The sequence below is a fragment of the Protopterus annectens genome, chromosome 4.part0 (genome assembly GCF_019279795.1).
Source record: "Protopterus annectens isolate FY-2018-M chromosome 4.part0, PAN1.0, whole genome shotgun sequence".
Taxonomy (NCBI): Eukaryota; Metazoa; Chordata; order Ceratodontiformes; family Protopteridae; genus Protopterus; species Protopterus annectens.
In genome coordinates this window covers 1,915,105,700-1,915,131,923 of record NC_056733.1, presented here as the reverse complement: position 1 = coordinate 1,915,131,923, position 26,224 = coordinate 1,915,105,700, and the positions used below count along the sequence as shown (strand labels likewise).

Below are 26,224 nucleotides of genomic sequence, written 5' to 3'. Positions count from 1 at the left end.
AGCACAACTGCATATTTAAACACTACACATACCCAATATGTGTCATATGACCTAGCCACTCAATAGCATCACAAGACATATATGTGTCAGTTGTGCAAATGGTGATTGGTATGCATACTGTTTAGAGGTGCATATGTGTGCACACATGCATCGTTATGGTGTGTAGCAATGACAGCTATGTGTAGTACTGTGGTTACAATAACTGGATGGGGTATAGTACCATAGGCCATCATCATGAAGCATCAGGTGGTCACTCAAGGCTACAAATGTTTCACAAACCAGCACTAATCATGCTGTGCTGGAACTGTACTACCTTGGCTAAATTCACCATTTCACAACCAGTTGTTACATGAGTTTGTAAGGAGGCCAATAAGGAGCATTCCCTGACATGAATGTGTAGTGTGTTGCAAAGTGTTTATAGGTTCATAGGTTGGTACTAGGCTATCTGACCTAGGGCCTATGCAAGCCTAGCCATAACAATTCCCTGGATATTTCTTCCCACAATATTTACTTCTCCAGGGTGTCTAGCAGGGTGACTGACATGATCCCCGGGGTGAATTTCCTATCTCCCATCCAATCATCAAGGTTCCTTTTGAAGAGGACCAATGAGGTGCTCTGCTTGATATGTATGGCTGGTCTATTCCAGAGTATGGGGAGTCTCTGGGTCAGGAACCTATCCCTACAGCATGTTTTGTTCATTATGATGATAAGGTTTAGATCCCTGAGCGTGTGGCTCTGAGGGATTGGGATTTCTTTAAGTGGAGCATGTCCAACAGCTCAGGGTTTGACATGGCCTTGTATGTTAAACAGAGATTGCCTCTGAGTAGACAATATGCCACAGAGTATAGCTGGAGTTTTTTTAGACGGTCAGTATATGGCATCTGCTTTAGGTCTGTTATTCTTTTAGTGAGGTATTTCTGTGGCCTTTCCAGCTGTTGCAGATGTCTTGTGAGGTACATACCAAATGGACATTATACTCTATAATGGGTCTAATGAGGGATGAGTACAGTGGGACAATGACCTCCTTTTTTCTGGATGAAAAGCCCTTAGTGATGAGGTGTGCCACATAGAAGGATTTCCTGACTGTTGTGGAAATGTGGTTATCGAAAGTGCGACCACTGTCCACCTGTGTCCCTAAGTCTGTCATCACACTTTTGATGTTTAGTGTCCTGCCACCTATGTGGTAATTCATGGGTACATGTTTTTTTCCAAAGGGGATAACTGTTCATTTCTTGGCATTAAGCTTGAGCCCATGGTTCTGTCACCAGTCATCTGTTTCTGTAAGGCCCTTTTCTAGAATAGCCACATCATTTGGGGATTCAATAATGGCTCCCAGTTTGCAGTCATCTGCAAACTTTGTTAGCCAGAGTCCCTTAGTGTTGGCCTGTACTTCAGAGAAGTAGATGCCAAACAAGAGTGGTCCCAGGACTGAACCCTGAGGTACTCCACTTGTCACTTGTCTGGAGTTGGATTTGGAGTCAGCTACTTTTACTGTCTGGGTTCTGTCAGTAAGCCAGTTAGCAACCCATCGAGTGACATAGGAATTTATGCCCAGCTTAGTAAGTTTATCTATGATTCCAGAGTGGGGGATGGTGTCAAAGGCCTTGGCGAGGTCCAGATAGGCTGTGTGGACTGCCTTACCCTCGTCCACAGCTCTGGTGACTGATTTGAAGAAGTCAATCAGATTCAGGAGACAAGATCAGCCCTTCACAACCCCAAACTGTGTGGGGTCCAGTTTTTGAAGATTGCCAATGTCTTTGTTTATAAGTTCCATGATAATGCTTTCCATGCCCTTGCAAGTCAGGCTTGTCAGACTGATGGGACGGTAGTTCCCGGGATCCAAGGTGGATCCTCCCTTGTGGAGCGGGATAACTGTAGCTGTGCGCCACTCAGTGGGCACAAAGCCTGAGGTGAGGATATAATTAAACATGACACTTAGGTGAGGTGCCAGTTCATTTTGTAGTTCATGTAGTACACAGCCTGGGATGTCATCTGGTCCCATGGATGCTGTATTCCTAGCTTTGGAGAGTGCGGTTTCTGCCTGTGTGGCTGTGATTATTGGAATTTGGCAATCTTTTGGTATTGAGATTGGCCCTTTAGTGGGTGAGAGGGGGTGAAGTTGGCACTAAATCGATCTGCCAGGATATTTGCAGTATCCTTGGGATCAGTATATTTAATGCCATTCTGTTGTAACTCAGAGCAGATCTGAGCATTGCCATTTAGATTCTTGACATAACTATAGAATGCCTTGTGGTTGTCTTTGGAATCTTTGGCAATTTTATTTTTGTAACTAGCTTTAGAGGATTTTATGAGGGATCTCAGCTTCTTACTGAGGCTGGTGAGGGAGTTTTTTGCATCCTGGGATTTTCCTCTTTTTTGCAACAGTTTCTTCCTTCTGTTGTATAGTTTGTTTATAGCAGGGGACCACCAGATTGGCTTCCTTTTTTTGGAGAAGAGCATCTTGGTTCTATTTGGGATGGCACGATTCATGCACGAGTGGATGTGCTCGTACAGTGCCTTAGTGTAGGATTCTGCAGTCGAACTTCCAGATGCCGTCTGCGTGGGTGTTGTGAAGTTTGTCACTTCTGACTTCAGTAGCTTGAAGTTGGCTTTGGAGAAGTTTTTTTAAGGAGGTTTCCTTACTGGGGGGTGGGGGTGGGATGTGAATGTCAAGGGTGATTTGCTTATGGTCAGACCTGACCAAATACCCCAGGATAGGCCTCTACCCCTCAGGTATATTATATGTAATGTGTGGATGAGATTTTGCATGCTGGAGTGTGTCGTTACAGAGGGTTTGGGAATCCTTTATGTGTAGCATGTTAAAATGCTCTGTGTATGACACAGATGTGTATGTTATGTGCATGTTGGGTATCAACTGTGCCTATCCAATGGTGACTACAGTCTAGCCACATTTGTTTGAGATGGTCTGGGTATTGCATGTGTTTGAAGCAGCTAATCACATTAGTGAGATGTGCGCGCTCTTCCACCAAACATGCACAGCATGCATTATGGGTAGGTGTGTTACATGTGTACATGGCCTTGGGCTTCCAATATATGAACTTGCTTTTGGAATATTTTGCCCCTTTAGAGACTGAAACACAGAAACGAGTAGAGCAATTACACAAAGATATCTGCAATAAATGTCCTACAGATTCTTGCAGTAGGAGGTTAAACAATGTATTAACTCAGCTACGTATATATAGTGATAAGTTACAATCTACCAAACAACGTAAGCTGATGCGTGACCGCAATGACTTTTCAACAGGCAATATTTTCATTTGGCCCAGACCTATGAGAAACAATGCCAATATCAGAGGAGATGTTATTAATAATCCTCGTAAGGAGTCGACGCAAACTTCACATTCTATTTCTATACCGCCTCCTTTGGCATCCTCAGCAAGTGTTTCTGGTGTGTCATCAATCACTCATGGCACTACCCCGCCTTTGATACTTGACGTCATCGATGCGACATCTTTTCACACACCACCTCCGAACCAGCTTGCTTTGAATATGCATCAGGAAGAACAGAGACTCGGTGCCATTCAGAAAAAGGCACCTAGTAATCCTAATAATGATCAGCAGTCTTTTCCGTTCCCCATCAAACAGTCCAGGTTTACAAGAGGACGTTCGCACAGCAGGGGACCGAGGAAACGGAAATATTCCCAAGACCAGCACGGACAGAAACGCTCGGCCTGGGACTGAATAATTTGGTATTTAACTTTTCTAGTCTTGTTCTGTCTGAGTCTGACATTACTTTATTTAACAAGGGTCTAAGTTTTATACCCTCACAATCTAGTAAATTGAATGAAACATTCATTGACCTTCGATTATTTGGACGTAAGATAGCTTTGAGAATGTATTTTAAAGACTATGACAAAGTAAGTAAAGAAACAATGTCTTTAAACATGTTTAAATGCAAAAGTGTATTTACCCCAGCTATACCTCCAGCAGTAGAATGTTTTACTAGGTTATGTGAAAGGGATTTTTATGTGCATTACACTACTAACAATAAGAAACATAAGTTTTATAATTTGACCAGTGTAGAGCTTGTTTCGTTAAAAATGTTAAGAAGGAATGACAATATAGTAGTGAAGACTGCTGATAAGGGAGGGGGGATTGTTTTGTTTGATACCATTGATTACATCAATGCTATGGAATTGTTATTAGAGGATAGTAATACCTACAAAGTAATATATCTAAATGCTATTAATGCTATTGTTACCAACATACATGACACACTGTATGATATGCTGATGTGCATGCAAATTAGCTATGAGACATATGAATTTTTCTATATAGAAAATCCTTTGGTTCCTTGTTTCAAAGGGTTACCAAAGATTCATAAGAATGTACATCCTATTCCCATGCGCCCGATTGTGTCAGGCAAAGGGTGGGCAACTTCTACCATTTCTACTTTCATTGAAAAGATTTTGAGACCAGTTGTAGGTAATATACCATCCATTCTTAAAGATACGTATCAATTGCTTAATGATATAGAGTCGATACACCAAGAGTGGATTGGTAAAGATGACATCCTATTGATAACTTTGGATGTAAAAATCTCTTCACCTGTATACCGAATGACTATGGTATACAGGCTGTCAGAGAAGTAATGGTGGATGAGACCACATTCACCACAAACAGGCAAACTCTTATTTGCCAACTCTTGGAATTAGTTTTGCACAATAATGTTTTTCTATTCAACAAGAAATGTTATTTACAGACATGGGGTGTCGCTATGGGCACCCCATGTGCGAATACGTATGCAAATCTGGTTGTGCATTTTTGGGAACAACAACATTTATTCAACAGCATTTGGGCACATAGAATAAAACTTTATAGAAGGTTTGTGGATGATGTGATAATAGTATGGGAAGGTACCTTTACGACATTTCAAGAATTCTTAACTCATCTTGAGTCCACTACAGAATTCCTGAGATTTACAGCAGAATACTCCAATGTTGCCATAAATTTTCTTGATGTTACTCTCACTTTAAATCAAGATAAGAGGTTGGTCTCATCGCTATACAGGAAGCCCTGTTGGAAAAATACTATACTTAGTTACAATAGCATGCACCCCAGGCATGTCTTTTCAGGCATCATTAAGAGTCAATACGTTCGGTTGACCAGATTATGTAGAGACAATGAAGTCCTAATGAAAGAAGCAAATCATTTAGAGACTCTGTTTCTAGACAGGGGATATGATGCTAGCTTGATTAGACACATCAAGAATACAACATTAAATATAGATGAGGATGATGGTTTTGATAACTTACATGGTAATAGTACACACGCTTTGACAACATCACATAACAACAATAGATTAAGATATGTGATTAAATATACTAATGATATTATTGAATTGAAAAAAATCATTGCCAGGCATTGGAACGTTCTAACTAGTGATGAACATATTAGATGCTTAGTAGGTGACAAGCCTCAATTTCTATTTAAGAACTGCAATAATCTAAAATTAATTTTCAATTTTAATGACAATAATAGCAAATATGCTCTACAAATGAATTTAGGTAAGAAAGGAACTTTTCCCTGTGGGAAATGTAGCATGTGCCAATACATTACTGACATACAGACGCATCAATTTCCCTCAGGTTTCTACAGATTTGAACCAAAGATATACACTGACTGCAACACCATGAATTTGATATACCTGGCCACTTGTACATCATGCGACGCATTTTATATAGGTCTCACTAAAAGGAAGTTTAAAGAAAGAATATACAACCATATATACGACGTCAAGAAAAATAATGACCAGAATGCGTTAGCCAGACACATCAATATTTGTTCAGAACACACTTTCAGATTCAGATTTTGCAGGTTGTGACACCCAGCATTAGACAAGGTGATAACATGAATTATCTAGCGAAACTGGAATTACAATGGATTTTTAAAACCAGGGCACACATACCACCAGGCCTAAATCAGCATATTTCTTTGAAACCTGTTTTAGAAACCAGTTAAGTTATTAGAGCATTGAATGCGTATTATTTTAACTGTTAATTGTGTATAGTCTAGGTATTTCCATAGCATAGAGTTTCAGTGTGTTTTATAACCCCTTTTACACATTTCACTGTCTATTTATTTATTTGTTCTTCTGATCATATTACTGATGCATATAGGTTGAGTTTTATGTCTTGATGAATTTTGTTCCATTTTTTATAAAATGATATTTTACATGGATTATATATAGTCATACTTATGAAATATATACATCCATTTTACACATTAGTTTATTTATGATTATGACCATACGTAATAGAATAGTTATTCCTTTTAATGATTAAAGCTCTTTTTATTGCAGAATACCATAAATTATGCATTTGTTTAGGTTTATAACAATTGTCATATTTTACTAATACATATTGACATCTTATATTGTTCTATATTGTGTGTTTTCAATCTAAATATATGCTATTACACATTTATGAAAGCAACATATTTTAAATAGATTAGTAAATGCATTTATTTTCCTATGAGCTTATTTATTTAAATATGCTCAATCACAAGATACTGGTTTTAAAGTTTATATGTTTACAGTTTAGTATCTATATGGTTTTTGAATACATTTTTTAAGATGGTTTTAAAGTGTCCATATTTATTCTATAAACAAATAGGTTGAGCGTTATTTGCACTTGCCACTTTAAATGAATGATTTACTGATTGTTAAATACTTAATTGACAAATTTTGTTCAATTAACTAATAGACTTTTGTATATAAGGCTCTAAATAATTCATTATGTTAGATCTGATGAAGCGTGCAGGCAGCACGCAAAAGCGCTCATCTCCTTTTTATTTCTTCAATAAAACGTGTGGAATTTTATACTGGACTTTTTGTGGTTCGTGGAAGACTCTACAATTTATTTTTAATTCAATTTTATTTTTGTAACTAGCTTTAGAGGATTTTATGAGGGATCTCAGCTTCTTACTGAGGCTGGTGAGGGAGTTTTTTGCATCCTGGGATTTTCCTCTTTTTTGCAACAGTTTCTTCCTTCTGTTGTATAGTTTGTTTATAGCAGGGGACCACCAGATTGGCTTCCTTTTTTTGGAGAAGAGCATCTTGGTTCTATTTGGGATGGCACGATTCATGCACGAGTGGATGTGCTCGTACAGTGCCTTAGTGTAGGATTCTGCAGTCGAACTTCCAGATGCCGTCTGCGTGGGTGTTGTGAAGTTTGTCACTTCTGACTTCAGTAGCTTGAAGTTGGCTTTGGAGAAGTTTTTTTTAAGGAGGTTTCCTTACTGGGGGGGGGGGGTGGGGGTGGGATGTGAATGTCAAGGGTGATTTGCTTATGGTTAGACCTGACCAAATACCCCAGGATAGGCCTCTACCCCTCAGGTATATTATGTGTAATGTGTGGATGAGATTTTGCATGCTGGAGTGTGTCGTTACAGAGGGTTTGGGAATCCTTTATGTGTAGCATGTTAAAATGCTCTGTGTATGACACAGATGTGTATGTTATGTGCATGTTGGGTATCAACTGTGCCTATCCAATGGTGACTACAGTCTAGCCACATTTGTTTGAGATGGTCTGGGTATTGCATGTGTTTGAAGCAGCTAATCACATTAGTGAGATGTGCGTGCTCTTCCACCAAACATGCACAGCATGCATTATGGGTAGGTGTGTTACATGTGTACATGGCCTACACCTTAACTATGACATGCACTTTTTATTTACAATAATAAATGTAGAACACACTCACCAGCATCTGTCCGTTGCCTTGATGTCACCCCAGAGGTACGTACATAGAGATGAGACAGTTTGTCAGTGGCCACAACTGTGGCATTGCTACTGAGTGTTTGCAATCTTACAGTACAATAACTGTTTACATTCACAGGGCTACAGATTATGTTCCAAATGATCAGTATTGCACAACAACAGGCTCCACATCTTTGAACGACACACTCCACATCTCACATATGCATGATCTACCAATACAGATAACAGTAGTCTACAGATATGCCATGTTACCTGCATGTTCCATGTGTGCTTGCTGGGTGGCTCCAACCTCCATCATGGTGTATGTCTGTTGCTGTTGTTGTTGGGCAGGTGCCACCAGGCTCATGAGCAGCTCCTCCACTCTGGTGAGGGGGGGATGGATATTAACACCACCCCCTGTTGCAAGCTGTTGTCTACGCACATTAATGGCACGCTGACGGACATGTCTGAGAAGATCACTGCAGTGGTGGCTTACCTGCTCATATGTCCGGTTATGCAGGCCTACCTCATTGACCCTTTGGACAACATCTTGCCACATTACAGTATGCTCCTGCTGGTCCTGGCTGGTTCGTGAGAACATGAGACGGTAGTGCTGAATCATACTGCTAGTAATGATATCATCTTCAGCACTACTGTAACTCGCATTCCTGTGGTGGGCCATGATCCCTGGAGGACATAAATACAAAAATATGTCTAAGCAAGTCATATGGCACATTTAACATTCTACAGTACAGATATCACTGAACTGCCATATATAGCAACCTATAAGCTAACCGAGAGTGAAACACTGTAACTGCCACATATCACTGCTCACCCCACAACTGCTTGAAAGTTTCTTGCTCACTCTCTGTCTAATGAACCATGTTCTGCACAGCAACAAAATAAAATCACTATATAAGACTATACAAGAGTACCTGGCACACTGTATGCAACACGATGCACCACCTAGCCACAGCAGATATACATCAAGCTGATGTGTAAAGAAATATATCATCCATCACAATCAGTGTAAGGTCCAGTAAATGTATTACTATTATACCACACAACTTGTTAATTCCAAACCCATGGCCAAAATATGTGCACAATTGGGAATATAGGTCGCATACTGCTGTAGTACACTATGAATGTTGCTAGATACGCAGTTATATGTATTACCACACATATGTCAAAGGACATGTTACAGACATACCCACACACACATCAGATATAATTACAGGACATAAAGGTATGAAAACACAGATAAGCTTTCAGTGTGTACTATATTGTACTGTGTGTCAGTACTTACACAACCTTAATCTTGAGAAATATAATCTGCGATGAATACAGGGACCACACAAAACAATGGATGCAAGCAATGTGGGCATACACCATACTTTGCTGTACAGGCCCAGAGCTTCAGTTAGTACTACAGTACACACAGGATTTGTATTCAACATTGGTACCAATCAATAATCATAGATGTAATGCTTTAGCCTCCAATGACACACCCTAGTTTAAACCAAGGGACTTAATCACACTGCATGCAATAGCACTTGTTCTGCCTAGCAATAGAATACACAGCTTTTGCTAGGATCAAAGCAAGGACCCATAATACCATAACATAAACAGTTTCCCACTAAGCTATCCCACAGATACATATCTTTCACATATTCACAAACATATTGACCATCACAGTCAGTCAACAGTACAGAGAATCTATTGCAACAAGTAGATGTAGGTGTGTATGAGTATATATATATATATATATATATATATATATATATATATATATATATATATATATATATATATATACATATATATACATATACACATCCATTTGTCTACATATACATATATATGTAGGCACATACACATTTCACCTTTCATAGTGAGAATATCAATTTTACAAAGGATGTAAGGTGTACAGTAATGTAATAAAATCACACAGTTTGGGGATAAATGCATTGAAGGTGTTCACAGCCCAGGTAGCTTTAGCAGGCCTTACTGGATTCAACATTGTAAACTGAACAAACCACCCACAGTGTTTAACCACCACATGTCATATACCAGCACTGTATGCTGTCTTGTTTGTCACACACTAAAACCTACATACAAATATGCACATACTAACCTTCACCAACATATATATCTCCCCCCTTCGCAAACAGTTGCAATATGTCCCCTGCTCTATGCACATATGCAGATGTGAATATATATGACACATATATATTTCTCCGTATGTGTGTGGCATACACACATATGGTCCACACTGTTGTAAGTCCCTGGACCTCACAGCTGAACTGTTGGGCCTTGCTGCAACACAAACAGGTGTCACATATGAACACAGACTAACATTAGGAGGGGTATATATGGCAACAGATGCTAGATAAGCATACTAGACTGCTACAGCAGTTGCCAATGCTAAGCTACACTTTAATATGACTATTATGCATGTGTTGTTCTGTCACACCCATGTTTATATAATGTCAGCGCTAATCCCCCAACAGCCATTGGCCACACTACTGTACAGAACACAGTTAACATGGATCAGATCTTTGACATTTAATGCTGAGCTACACATTTCACAGGTATGTCCCACTGCCCACAGGTACACACAGTATTGTCCATAGCAGTAGTTAAGCAGAACATCTGTGCATAAAGAAGTACTGCTGCCACATATGAATGTTTCACATTATGTAGACTATTCTTCAATAACATCTACTACATGCCAGTAAATACATATGTGTCACATACCTTTCCTTTGTATAATTTGGTAATATTTATTTTTCCTTTTCTCTGTCTCTGTCTCTCTCTCTCTCTCTCTCTGTCTGTCTCTCTCTCTCTCTTTCTGTCAGTCTCTGCAATATAGTGATTGCGTTTGTTGGCAGAGATTGCAGCCTGCTTTTGTTGGAATTTGCACATGAGCATGTGATGGCCTCTGCACCAATTAGTGGCCACCATTTGCTAACTGCATGCAGCCTGCTGTGTAGTAATTGCAGTAATCACTGTCATAGCAACCCAGTACTATAAATTGCTGACTCATGTAGGCGTGGCCCTTTCAGCTTTCCAAGATGGAGATCATCCTTGTTTGGTGTGGACATCATTGTTTAAGACAGAAGGTTGGTATAGTTCTTATATCAGAAGCCAGGGGTTTAGCCAGAGATTTACATTTTGTACTCAGACCTAGTGTTGCTGCTTCCAGTACCCACTTGTCAGTGTAGAAATGTACTCACCCCTCAAAATGCTACCCCAAGATACATGGACAGATGTACTTTCTTTTCAACTGTTACAATTAAATGCCATACAAAGCTAGTTATAGAGATGTATTCCTTTGGCACAAGAATTGTTTGTGAACTGCTATACTGTGAACATTCATTTACTCAGTTCTAAACAGTTTGTGCTTTTTTAGTGTTGACATTAGCACAAGCTGCTCAGAAAAACTGGACACATTTCAGTACTGTGAATTTGCTTACCTACATCCTTGGTAGACCCTGCACACACAGGTATATGCTACATTTGGGTAGGGTTGCAGAAGTACAGAGAGCTTAAGTAGTATTGTGTGGACTTTATCTTGCTGGACTTACAGGGTTGCTGTGTACATGTTAGTTTATCAAGGCAAGTAGTCTGTCTGCATATCTACCAACTGTGGATCTATCCACATGATAGCCAGAGAATAGCCTGTTATTTTTTTGTCTGTGCACTACACAGGTCTTTTCTGCAATAGAGCAATGGCATTCTTACAGTTGGTTGCTACCAGTACATGGCTACATCCATTTGTATTTCAGTGTTGTATTTCTACATAAGGGTATGCTTCCAAAATTCCTTCCAAAGCTATTTGCACAGTGTGTAACAGCAGAAAGGCTAATATGCCTCTGTGTTTCTGCCTCTGCCAGACCTCCCAACCAATCAGGTACATATTTGAACAGACTCAGGGAAAAGTCAAGAAAAAGTCAGGGACAATCAGGGACAGCTTTAAAATATTAGTGCCATTAAGTTAAACATTGAGAGAATCAGAGCATATGAATTAATGCACCTTTTCTAAAGTAAAAGAAGTGTCTAACTCTTAATTATTGTCATTATTCATTAAGTGTAATTCACTACCTTTCTGTCCAAAGTCAGTAGTTTTAGGAGGGATTTAAAGGGACAGAGCTAAAATTTGTGTCAAAATCAGGGACATCCCTGAAAATTTGGGACTTTTGGGAGGTATGGCCTCTGCCCTAAACAGATATGCCAGTGTTTGTCCTGCTGTGATACTATGTGTGGTTGTAAAGTGATGGTGTGACATTATTTCCTGCTAGAATGGCTGCTTCTCTTATCACAGTCATGTAATGTAATCCCACAACAACTGTTGGTCAACATCCACAGAACAAGTTGTGTGGTCTTGTATTTCTAATTTTCCTTTACATTCACTCATTCTGATGCATGGTATAGTTATTTAAGCACCAACTTGATATATATCTACCGTGGCTTAGTGGTACTTCATGTTGTGTAGTGTGTGCAAGGTCCGGGGTTCGAGACTTACAAAGGTGTTTTATTTTGTTCCTGAGCAGAACAAGGGCCCTCACATACAGAGTGACTAAGGCAATTTTAAGCAGTTGTAAGCGGGTTTGCACGATGCTTAGCCATGCTTAGCCAAGCGCAAACAAGCACACACCTGCGCAAACCCACTCACTACTGCTTAATAGTGCTTACTCCCACTCACCCCCGTGCTAATTTCTTTGAAAAAAAAAGAAAAATAGGGAGATATGAAAGTGGTGAAAAAGGGGCACAAAAAGGGAAAGATAGTATGGAAAATAGCTCAGGGATGTGCAGGACGGGTGAAGCGAAGGTCCATAGCTGCCCATTTCTTCAACAGCAACAGCTGTGCATATGCAATAAATTTGGAGGTAGATATGAAACTTTCAACCCCTGAGAGAGGGGTGAGGACAACAAAGCATGTTGTAATGCCAATTAAATACATTTTCATGTGTCCAGTGGACATGTGTGCAAAATGGGCAGCTATGTATGGGGCATAATTTTTTTTTTGGGAGCAGATTGCCCCTTTTTTTCAGGTGAGAGTGGAATGTGGGGTAGGGGAAGTAGGTATATTTGGGGAGGTAGGTTGGGGAGGTAAACAGACAAGACAAACAAGATGCATACAGCGGTGGTATATGACATATGTGGTGGGTGAACACCTTTGATGGGGAGGGATGTTTGGAAATCGCAAGCCCATGAGCCCCCAGATGGAAACAGTGGGACTGAGGTCCCCAGCCATGGGCAGTCACCACTGTACCTTCACGGGGCAGAGGGTGGCTGTGCTGGGGGCTCTGTAGGAGGGGCAGGCTGACCCAGGAGTTGCGCCACTTGGGCCTCAAGCTGGCATAGAGGTTCTACAACAGAAAGTTCAATTTCTCTATGCACCACAGCCCGGACCATTCGAAGGGTGATAGGAGCCCCTCCACCAACGTTTTGCACGGGGGCGCAGAGCCCCATCTCCTGCAGCGCTTCCACCTGAAGGTGGCACAGGGCCAATGGAGGAGGAGGTCCCAGGCTGGGCACCAGATCTACTGGTGCCAGGTGCATGGCCAGCTAAGGTGGGACAGGTGGGTCCGCTGGGACCGGCCTTCCCATACGAACTATGTTTTGGAGAGTTTAATAAAGATATGGGTTAGTAACAGTCAACAGCATTCCCAATTAGTTATAACAGCATGCAGAAGTATTCCCATTAAACCAACACACCATATTTTCAACAGTTGAAAAGCAAGCATAACACATGCATATATAGAACAATAGTGGACATTACAACAGCATGCAGGTTGAAATGATGGCAATAGGCCACCAATATTGTGGCATTTTAACAGGGCACATGCATAGAAATAAATGCAAATATTTATAAACCAATAGGACATATGTCCCAACTAATGTTTTGAGATTAGACATACCGATTGAGGTGTGGAATTGCATTTTTTATGCACATACAGTAGGGTGGGAAAAGATAGCTCAGTTAACAACTTATATATCCTTCTAGTTTTCATTACATTCCTATTAACTGCAATTATATATCCCTTACATGTATTATTACACTACCCAATGTCCTTATATTGTGCAATTGGATTTTGCTAGATCATTATATACATGAGCTGTATCTTACATACAAACTGTCCAAGATGTAGATGTTACAGCAATATATTTTGAGAGTTGCTCACACACACTACCGCTAAGATGGTACACTGACAGATCTACTTTCATATAATTATCTAGCTATGTTCAGGTGAAAGTATCAGTTATATGTTAACAGCTCCCTACATTTCTGGCAGCACACTGACATTTCTGGAGAACACAATACCAAGCTACTCATGTGCCAGATTAACCTGTACATGCTGGCCATGAACCAACAGTTGAGGGCTGTACATATGCATACAAGCTACTGGCACTCCCTTCATCCACGTTATATGGGCCTACCCAAGTGTGGGTTGACACTGCTTAATACAACACTGCTATTTGTAGAATGCAACAGTACAACAACATATCAAAGAAAATGACACACATGCAATCCATGAATCATATATTTATTAAAGGATTATTGCACCTTTATTTATTGGGTTAAAAGACTTTTTGAAGGCTCTCTCATTTATTTTACATAACAGTACATGCAGAATAATTACTAACCTGCCGCATGATGCAGCCTTTGCAGCCTATCTTCATGGGCTTGCTGGTTCATAGCCTGGACACCTGCAGCTGTGAAGTAAATGCAGTGATATTGAGACATACTTATCCATAGTATAGACAAGCATAGCAATTCTTAACTACTTAATACAATGGCTACTTACTCAGTACTGGGGCATTACGCATTGTACAGGATTCCTGGATCCACTGGTCCAGTTGATCCTTCCTACGTCGCTTCAGGTCAGAATAATGGTGCCTGACCTGCTCACCAGTCCGAGGAACACCAGTGGCACTGGTCATGGGCAAGACTGTTCCAGGCCTCCGTTTTATATTGTGTACCCTGGTACTGGCCCCGCAGGAGTCTTTCCTCATGATTGTGGACAAGGAGCCAAACCATTACTTTGGACTCCTCAATGCCCAAGCCTTGCACTCTAAAATGAGTGCCTTCACCAACACCAGCCATGCTGACTGCAGAAGGAAGCTACATCCAGTTATAGCAAGTATTCCCGCAAGTGGAGCTTAAATATGCATAATTTCCCATATTTATTTGTGATTGGCCAGTTTTGGAAAAACTCAGCTGTAGGCACGCCTGCTTAGCTGATGTTGACAATGTTTAAAATTCCTTTGATAGATCTGTGTCTGTTGAAAGTGCATGTTTGTGAAATGCTGTCATGGCTTATTGGTTAAGTACTGTGACTATAGTGCACAGTATCCTGAGTTCGAGCCCTCTCACTGCTTTTTATTTCCCTGCTAGGCAGACCTGACAGGTTAAGGTACAGTAAAGCAGGATTAAACGTGTTTAACCAACTTTGCTCAACTTTGCCCGACTTTGCCCAGCGTTGCTCAACGTTGCTCGACATTGCCTGACGTTCTGCTGGTTAGCGCGGTGCGCAGCTATGTGCAAATACTTTATGGTTGAGTTGGTTAGCGATTGTATTTAAATATGTTCAATAATGGTAAAATGTACTTAGCAGTGCTTTATATTGCTTAAAATAGGGTACTCATGCCTCAGAATGCATAACCATTTCACCTTCATATATATATAATTCGTTCACTACTACATTTAATATTTCAGTGCTTTTTACAAAACTTGTACATAAAAAATGTCAGGAAATATTTTTGTATACAGATTTCCCACAGAAAATGGAACTTGCAGTAGTGGGACTTGAACTGGGAATGCTTTCTCTTTGTGCGAGGGCACTAACCACTACACCAGGGGTGGGCAAACTTTTTGATTCGTGGGCCACATTGAGTTCTAACATTTGACAAAGGGGCCGGAATAGGAGCAGATAGATGGCATGCTTTGAAAACATCACCTCATTGGGGGAAAAATACACATCTTGGGATATGGAGAAAACATGTGCTTTAATTTCCAATGAAAATGAAGAAAAGCATTACAATAAAATCTCTGACTTCGAAATGAGTCTTTAAACACTGAAAATCAAATAAATGACCATTTTATTTTAAAGCACTGAAAGTTCTGTTATCCTTCAGGATATCACTATCACTCTCCTCCTGACTGTCTTTTTTTTCAAAAATGGTAGGAGATGCAGATGTACTTGTCCTGTTCCTTTTATTCAATTTGTTTCCCCGGTGCCAAAAGTCAACAACGACCAGTGCAAGGACAAAACAGTTGCAGCAAGTCAGTCTGTGAAGCGTTATATTTGATCTGCACGCACTGTTTATTTTAACAACGTGTGTATCACGGAGACACACACATTTTAATGGGAGCAGTGTTGTTGGTCTCCTTTTTTAGCCAGCGCATCAAAGTCTGGAGTTAGTTTTGTTGTGGCGATTCTCAGGATGGATCTGAGGTGTAGGTCTGTTAACTTGGATCTGTGGCTGGCTTTGTTGATGTTCATGACGCTGAAGGTCTGTTCACACACGAAGGTAGAGCCGAACAAAGCCAACATCATCTGCGCTTTTCGCCTTAGATTTGGAAACGCAGCGTCTCTGAGTGAAGCATAGAAGTCATTTAGTTTCAGAGAGCTGAACTTCTCTTTTAAGGCAGGGTCGGACTGAAGGTCAATCAGTTCGAGCTGAAGCTCCTCTGGAGCTATTTCGGGGTCTTGTGACAGAGGAAAGGCCACCAGTTGAAGTGACTTGTCAATTTTGTCGAAATCCAAAAACCGACGGCAGAATTCTCCGTGCAGTGCATCCAGTGACTCACTGTATTTCTTTACTTTTGCTCCGGCCTCTTTCAGCGTGGCTAGTCTAGGAAAATGAGTGAATGACTTGTTCAAAATCTGCCTGGAGAATAAAGCCAGCTTGGATTTGAAGGCTTTCACATTTGTGTACATGTCATGCACAAACTGCTCCTTCCCCTGCAGTTTCACGTTGAGCTCATTCAAGTGTGAAAATACGTCCATAGCAAACGCAAAGTCACACATCCAGCTCTTGTTGCTCAGCTCAGGAAATTCATCAGTCTTCCCTTGCCGCTCCAAAACATGCCAATCTCCTCTTTGAGCTCCCACACTCGTTGAAACACTTTGCCCAAACTCAACCAGCGGACACGGGAGTGATAAAGCAGGTCCTGGTGATCCGCATCAGTTTCCTCCAGGAACGCAATGAACTGACGGTGCTGAAGTCCCCATGCGCGTATGAAGTTGACGAGTTTCACCACAGGATTCACAACATGATTCAGCTGTAACACCGATTTACATAGAGATTCCTGGTGGATGATGCAGTGGAGGAAAATGACATCCTGGTCAGGGTTTTCATCTTTCACTTTATTCTGGATTCTCCTCAGCAGGCCAACATTTTTTCCCATTAAATTTGGAGATCCATCTGTGGTGACGTTAACAAGCTTACTCCAGGGAAGCTTCATGTTTTCGATGGCAGCAGACACCCGTTCAAGCAAGTCCTCTCCCGTGTTTGTCCTTTCAGAGACTCCATTGTCAAAAACTCCTCCGTTATTTCAAAAGTTTCGTTGATTCCTCGGATAAAAATGAGGAGCTGAGCAGTGTCTTTGACATTGTTGCTTTCATCCAGTGCTAAAGAATAAAAAGTGAATGACTTCGCTTTTTTGTTTAATCTGCTGGTGATATCTTCATCTATTAGTTCCACACGGCGAGTCACTGTCCGCCGTGATAAACTGATTTTCTCAAAATTTGTCTTTGGTCTCCGGGCACAAAATACCTGCTGTCTCTACCATACATTCTTTTAAAAACTCGCCCTCAGACAGTGGTTTGCTGGCCTTTGCTATTTTGAATGAAAGCATAAAACTGGCCTTGGTACTTGACTCTTGAATGGCAGTTTGACGGTGAAAAAAACTTTGCTGAGCCTTCAAATTAGCTGCCACCTTCTCAGCAGCAGCTTCCCGTTCTTTGTTGAGAGCTTGCTAGCATAATTAGCATGCTTTGTGGCAAAGTGACGGCTAATATTATACTCTTTAAAAACCGCCACAGTTTCTTGGCATATCAGGCAAACAGCAGATGATCGGTGTTCAGTGAAAAAATATTTAGTTGTCCACTCCTTATTGAACACTCGACATTCTCTGTCCACTTTCCTTTTCTTGGGTCCGCTCATCTTCATAGAGGGGCGGTGGGTCAAAGGGTAAAGTGCAAACATGGAGTAATAGGCCTACGCTTCACCCCAACAAAGCCAATATATCTAGAGTGCGCCATCTAGTGAGGAAACATCAGAATTGCAGGGGAAATAAAACATTAACAAGGTTAATTTATTAAATTTTTTCAAGTTTGGCGGGCCGAATCAAAACGTTTAACGGGCCGCATGTGGCCCCCGGGCCGTAGTTTGCCTATGCCTGCACTACACTATCATTATTTTGCTTAATTTTGTATATATTTTTCTTATTATCCTCTTCTGGTGTCTAAGCTGCTAAGTGTAGCTAAGCAATGGTTAAACCCATGCAAACCCGTGCAAATACAGGCAGCTATATCAGAAGAAAAAAAAATAAAATTCTTTTTATTTTTAATTTTGTAAGTTGTTTAACATATGGGGGAGTGTAGTGTAACCTTGTACACATGTGAGCGGACTCACTCATGTAACTGGAAGTTGCAGCATTTCTTCATTGCAGGGGAGTGGATTTTTGGACTGCTTGGCAGTCCGACATGCCCCCTACACTCGTCCATGCTCTGTGTAAGCTTTAGAGTTGAGGCAGCGCGCCCTCATTAATATGCATGGCGCGCTGCCATCATACTCTTAGACTGGCGCTTCCGTGTAAGACTAATCTAGTCTTACATGGAAGATTAGTAAATCCAGGGACTGTCTATAGTCTTTAGCGTTAGATAGGCTTACCATTTTTCAGATGCCCAAAGTGGGATAATTTTTATGCAAAAGTGTAATTTTCAAGACAAACCATGCCAACACACACTGCAGAAGACAGTATTTCTTTTTTGTTTCCCAAATAAAGATAGAATTTGATTTATTTATTTTGTTTTATATCACATTATTTCTGTTTCAGATGCAGAATAAACTGTTTTATTCAATTATTTAAGAAAAGTTAGGGAGTATTTTTTCCTAAAATTTTTCACGACAATTGACATTTTTTCATTTTTTTTTCACAAGACACAGCTGCCCAAATATAGCATGCCCTGTGTAAAGAGGGCCAGGTAATGACCTTTACATCAGAGGGTTTGGCTTGCTTAAAGATTGTTCTGAATATTGCCTTCTTCCATTCTTCTGGCATATTATTTCAGTTAATCCAAAAAACAAAAAGCCAGAAAACTGTGGTGGATGAAGTCAAAGACAAAAACCAATGCAAAGTATTCAAAAAAACAAGTCAAGACTTCTAAAACATCTAAAATTTTACAGTGCAAAGCTTTTGGATTAATACCCTTCCTCAGTGTGTATAAGACAACCAACCAAGATGCTTAATTTATAATACATCCATAAAATCATATGACTCAGCTCCCCCTACCAAAACATTCTATCCATTATATAATTAAAACATTAATTAAAAGATTTCTTAAAGAGACAAACATTTTAAACATTTTTAAAGAATTTATAAAACAAATATAGCATTAGAAACGCAGAATAAGCTTATTTGTATCTCATTTGTTTTCTTATTAAAAGAGGTTTTATGGTAACAGCAGTATTAATTCCAGGATGAGAATCAGCCTGTAAATGTAATATCCAATTATATTCCCTAAGTTCTAGCATGTTATTAATATCCCCTCTTCTGCTACTCTTAAACACTAAATCAATTGGTCAAAATCTAAAAGCATGGCTATTGTCAGTTTTAACAACATGTTTGGCTTGAGCATTAGTTAAGATGTTTCTGCGTATATCTGAGTGGTGTTCGGTTATTCATTCCTTTAATTTACGACCACATTTACCTACATAAAAGGCAGAAAATGTAATACACATAGCAAGATATACTATATTTATAGTATATGTTGTAAGACAAGTAAAAATGTAGTTTTGCTCAGTTCGTGGATGTACAAAAACATTTAAATCTATAACAAGCATAGTTAAAGCAGGGGAATGTTCCTTGTTTTCTCCATATAGTATTATTTTTCAAATTTGTGACTGTATTAAAATATTTATAACAATCTCTTTCTTAAACTTTTACTATTCCTATAAGCAAAACTAGTTTTTTTTTACCAATAAACTGTCTTAACTCAGGTATAGCTTCTAAAATTTTCCAGTTTATTGAAATTATTCTTTTGATCTCATTCGTCCTTCTATTAAATGTAGTAACATATCTTAGACAACATTATTTCTTCTAGAGCTATTTATTGTAGAAGAATTCAACACCTTATTAGTGAAAAATGGTTTAGCAATAGGGGTGCCGGAAGCTGTTAAAGACTGGGGGGGGGAGGGTGACAGGGCCACTTAGTGAACTAAAAAGGGTATTTTTTTATAACTATTTGCTACCATAACATAGGTTCACTTGGGGGACATTTTAAGCTTAGCCAGTTCCCTTTTGGTGCTTGAATTAACATTTTCTGATGGTCTTAGCTATCCCCATGGCTGATAATTGTATATTAGCCCTAGTGAGAACAACTGTGATCATACCATAGAGAATTTGAGGGGGCCATGTAATGGATGCAGCATTTAGGAACTGCCTCTATCCATTAGTGGCATGAGGGGAAACCCTGGAGTACATTTTCTATTACCCATCCTTAGATTCAAGTTGCATTTGAATATGGATGGATGAGCTTTGCTTTATTTTTATGGATAGTCTGTTCTGGAACAGTGGTAGCCTCTGTGATATATATCCATCTCTCCACAACATTCAGTTTAGATACCTGGACTGAGTATTTCTGATGCCATTTGACTTGCTGATGTTCAGTAGGTCCATCTGTATTATGTCGGAGGATGCTTTGTATGCCAGACATGTCACCTCTAAGCACTCTATAGGATGCTGAGTATAGTAATAAATCTTTGAGGTGGTCCATGCAAGACCTATTGTTTATGACTTGCATCCTTTTAGTAAGGTATCTCTGAAGGTATTCCAATTGTTGCATGGGGCTGGACAGATACATGCCAAAGTGGGCATTATACAAAATGATTGACATAATGAGAGCTTTGTAAAGGGGGACAACAACATCTCTAGATTTAGTCACAATCAATTTGTTTATAAGCTGTGCAATATATAAAGGCTTTCTTATGACTCTGGGTACATGTTGGTCAAAAGTTAGGTCACTGTACACACAAGTTCCCAAATGTCAAACAATTGGATCAGTTTTCAGAGAGCATTGTCATGATTTTGACACCAGTTATTATTTGGGACAAACCTTCCTGCATGATGGTTAAGTCATTTGGGGATTCAATAACTTCTCCTAGCATGCAGTCATCTCAAACTTAGCTGGCCAAAGCTCTTTGGTATTTCCTTTTACTTTTGAGATGTATATGCCAAACAGAAAAAGTCTCAGCACCGACTGGCCTCTTCCCCTGTTTTTATCTCCTGCATCCTGTGAGCCAAGTTGTCATTGCAGCTGGTGATCAATGTAAGTGTTTGCTCCTACATTATTCATCTTTTGTACTACACCTGAGTAGGGGATTGTGTCAAAAGGCTTGGCCAGGTCAAGGTAATGTGGTGTGAACTGTTTTACCTTCATCCATTGCTTTGGTAACAAGAGTAAAGCTTAAAATTTGCCCATGATTTTGAGCCTTTCACACTTTCCTCTGGGCTGTTTTCAAACACATTTTTAGGGCCATGCATACATGTATGCATTCCTTGATTCAACTTCCTGATTGTATTAAATTATATTAATTGTATAATACACCACACTTGTTAGGCTTAAGTTAGCGCATTTTAAATTTGTTTAAACATTTTTCCAGTAGGCAATAAAATAAAAATGCATTAACCAATAATGACAAAACTGCCCTATTCAGAATATTTCCATCATAAAGGTCTACTTCCACACACAACTGCATTTTAAATTTATTGTTTGAACATTTTTCCAGTAGGCAATGAAGAAAAATGCATGCACCAATAATGACAAATCTGCCCTATTCAGAACATTTCCATGATAACAGTCTACTTGTACACACTATATATAAATACAGAATCACAGTAGAGTGTACGCCATAGGCATGTTGCACAGCTCCTTGAACTTATTTTCAATGGGGGGGGGGGGGGGGGGCAAAAGGCCAAAAACCAGGGACAGATTTTAAACATTGCGTGTATAATTTTGGAAAGTTGCTTGCATAAAATGTTATGTTACCACCATGTATTTCACTGCTAAGTCTTGAACCCAGAACCATGTGCACTAGAGTTAGAGCAAGCTACCACTAAGCTAAACCAGCAGTTTCTTAAAAGACAGGAAGACCAACTTAAATGGCTATCATATCATTTAGTGAATTCTGTTCTCACTTCTCACCATAGCTCTCAACCTCTTAGCACAAAAATACAGAACAAAGCCAATAATGAGGGAATACAGCCCCAAAATAGGGACACATTTCAAATACTTGATTTTATAACCTTAGAAAATTGCTCGAATCAAAGTTTTTATTTTACCAGAGGAACAAAACAAATATGGGAGGCATAGATTCACAAGGGATGGTGGCTAGGGAATTTAGGCTCTTTTTACCTGTACGCAAGGTACAGGGTTTGAGCCTGAGTACCTCTAGACACCATATGTATCCTGTTGGGGGCATTTTCACACACCAGTCCAGCCAGCAGCAGTGTCCTCGCTCTGATACCAGCTTCTGTCCATAGTGCCGTCCCGCTCCTGCGCTTACATCCTACAGTCCAGAGCAACTTCTGCAAATATAAATGCTGGCAGCAGCTTTGAATAAATCCATTTGTTCCTATTTGCGAAAAATGGCTAACTATAAATCCTCCTGGCAGCAGCTTTGAATAAATCCATTTTTTCCCGCTTGCGAAAAATGGCTAGAAATACATGCGCTGATGTGATGTCATCGTGGCAGTTAGGCACACAGAAAACGAAAGGGACAGAGGTATGATCTAAAAGTGGGGGGCTCCCCACCCCCGTTGCTCTATGGTTCCAGCGCCCATGTTTAGCAAAGCTATTCCTATTTTCCCATACTTCTTGCATTGTCTTTGACAATATACGTGACTTCACTATAACTTCTTTCCTTAAAATCTTTAACTGCCTCATCCATCTGTACTGAACCTTTTGTCTGATCTGTGTTGAGTCTACTAACTCTTGTAAGTTGTCTTTTCACTATGCCTCTGAACACATGTGGCACATGGATACTTTATGTGTATAGCAATTAGCTTGTACATTTTTCCTATGTATCTAATGCCATTCAAGGTATTCTCTGTTATAACATCTAAAAACTCACTTTCCCTGCTTGAATAATGACACTTAAACCTTAAGAAACTAGTGGTATTCTCAGGATATTCAATAAACAAAAGATGAATCACCTTTCTACAATAAAAATATGTCATCTACAAAACATTTAAAAATAATATCTTTGAGCTAAATTCTGAATTAGAATTTAAAATATATTCATGCTACCACTGGTTTAAAATGATGTTAGCATAGGTATTAGCAGTCACTGTACCCATTGCAACACCTTCAGTTTGCAAGTAATACAGTGTCTCAAAAATAAAAATGTTATTTATAAGAACCAGTTCAAGCAATTGACAAATACTGCTAATCTCCCTGCTAAGCATCACAGTATTCATACATAAAAAATCATGTACAGTATCAAGACCATACGAATTAGGAATAACACTAAAAAGGGAATTAATATCTAAAGTCACATAAAAATTTGAGAACATTGTGTAGAGTAAACCATTCATTCAGTTTAACTAAAAGATGAATAGTATCCTAAATAAACTTTTAATTCTGCATAATCTCCCAAGATGGATTGCAAATAAATAGAAATAGGCTCAGTCGACCTTGCACCTGACACAATAGGCCTCATTGGAGGGTGATTGAGATTTTTATGTATCTTTGAAAGTCCATACAAAATAGGAATAGTTGGAAAGGGGACATTGAAAAAATTAAACAAATCCACCCACAGAAATATCATTAGCTAATTGCATCTCATATATAGTCAAGTTCACATCTGATATAAGTTTTTAATAGCATGCCAGTCTTATGAAATACCTTTTTATCTGCCAAAAAATCTTTCATATACTGAGTATAGTCTTGTTTATTCATTATCACAATGGCCCACCCTTATCAGCCTGTTTAATTATAATATCATTGTTCTCTTGCAGCTTTATAAGGACTTGGTGTCCATTAAAAGTTAAATTATATAACTTATAACTTGACAAACCTAGTGTTGCTTATAGGAATAGTTTAAGAAAGAGATTATGTTATAAATATTTTAATTCAGTCACAAATATGATCAATAATGCTATAGGGAGAAACAACAAAAGACAAAAGAAAAACCCAGCCAAGCTAGATTTTTCGCAGCGTGATTCCTTTAAACACCTTGCATTAGAGGTAACATAGGATATATGCAAATGGCCCTTAAGGATATTAAAACAGTATAAGTGGACTGCTTGGCTAATATTTGGAAACACAGGGTTGTCATACCCAGCTGATGTCCATAACCATTAGGGTGCCTGCAAAGTATCCCAACTAACAAACTAAAACAATGAGTAACAAGGTTACACAGAAAAATAATCAGCAAAAACAAAAGAAAAACCCAGCCAAGCTAGATTTTTCACTGTGTTATTCCTTAAAACCTCTTGTATTAGAGGTAACATGGGATATATGCAAATAACTCTTAAGGACATCAGGTGTTTCAGCTATATGGCAGTTTTGAATGCCCATGACTTTTTTCTTTTTAAGTCTGTTATGGACAATTTCAGGTCAATAAAGCCAAACTCCACTAGCTATGGACATGCATGTTTCAGCCTACTTATGGCCTCATCAGCACAGCATAAGTGGACTGTTGGGCTAACGTTTGTAAACACAGAGGTGTCATACCCAGCTGATGTCCATAACCATAAGGGTGTCTGCAAAATATCCTAACTAACAAATTAAAACAATGAGTAACAAGGTCACACAGAATAACCAATCAGCAAAAACCAAAAGAAAAACTCAGCCAAGCTAAGGAAGAAAAACAAGGAACATTCCCCTGCTTTAATTGTGTTTGTTGCAGATTTATAATTAGTGATAATGTTTTAGTACATCCACAAACTGAGCAAAAATATGTTTTTACTTGTCTTGCAACATGCCATACTATAAATGTAGTATATCTTGCTATGTGTATTAATGTTTTGCCTTTTATGTAGGTAAATGTGGTTGTAAATTTAAAGGAACGAATAACCAAACACAGTTCAGATATACGTAGAAGCATCTTAATTAATGCTCTAGCCAATGCTGAAACTGACAATAGCCATGATTTTAGATTTCGAACAACTGATTTATTGTTTAAGAGTAGCAGGGGAGAATAATGTGCTAGAACTTGGGGAATATAATTGGATATTACATTTACAGGCTGATTCTTATCCTAGAATTAATACTGCTGTTACCATAAAAGCTGTTTTAATAAGAAAACAAATGAGATGCAGATAAGCTTATTCTGTATTTCTAATGCTATATTTGTTTTTATAAATGTTTTAAAAATTTTTAAAATGTTTGTATCTTTAAGAAATGTTTTAATTTTTTTTTCATTGTATAATGGATGGAGTTTTTTGCTAGGGGGAGCACTGTCATATGATTTTTATGGATGTATTACAAATTAAGCATCTTGGATGATTGTTTTATATGCACTGAAGAAGTGTATTGACCCAAAAGCTTTGCACAATACAATTTTGGGAATTTTAGAAGGCTTGACTTGTTTTTTTGGGTATTATTTCAGTTAAGCATACGTTGCAAAAGTGTTAGAGTAGGAATAAGAGGTGTTCCTTGAAAAGTTTAGGCTGGTTGACAGAAATAGTTGGAGTATGGCAAATTCCTTAAGAAGTAATTGGTAGGACCAGTGTGCTGTCCTGTCAGCAGACTGCTGGGGAGCCTACCTACAATGTCCTCTGACAACTGGCACTCAGGCAGTGGCCTTCATGCAATGTTCTTCTCAGAACTGGCAAGCCAACCTCAGTTGTTCACTGCACTCTCTCCCTGGCCAGCTTGTCCAGTGAATGGCCTTGCTATCTGTACCAGGGTTGTCTGTACCATGACCAGTTTTGTTCCTGTGTGCCACAAAATCTGCATTTAATTACAAAATAACTGTAGCAGACATTAGTATTTTTGAAGCATTGCCTGAACCTTTCCAGTTATTATGTGTACTACTGTGGGGTCAGTGTAAAAAGATGCTGACAAATGTATTTTTTTTAATTTGCTTATTCTTTGTCACTGCATTAAAAACTACCATATTTCATTTGAGTTATGGATATGTAATCCAATGTACATCCAATAGGCTGTATAGTGCATTACTACGTCTTCGTCTTTTTGGCTTTTCCCGGTTAGGGGTTGCCACAGCAGATCACCTGTCCGCTCATGATTGGCAGTGGAGTTTTACAG

General features: G+C 39.2%; 1 protein-coding gene across 1 annotated transcript in view; it reads right to left on the bottom strand.

The window, feature by feature from the left end:
- The window catches only part of LOC122800504 (galactose-3-O-sulfotransferase 2-like), a 141,260-nt gene that overhangs the window by 108,062 nt on the left and 6,974 nt on the right, over positions 1-26,224 (bottom strand). The gene's annotated exons all lie outside the window — the stretch shown is intronic.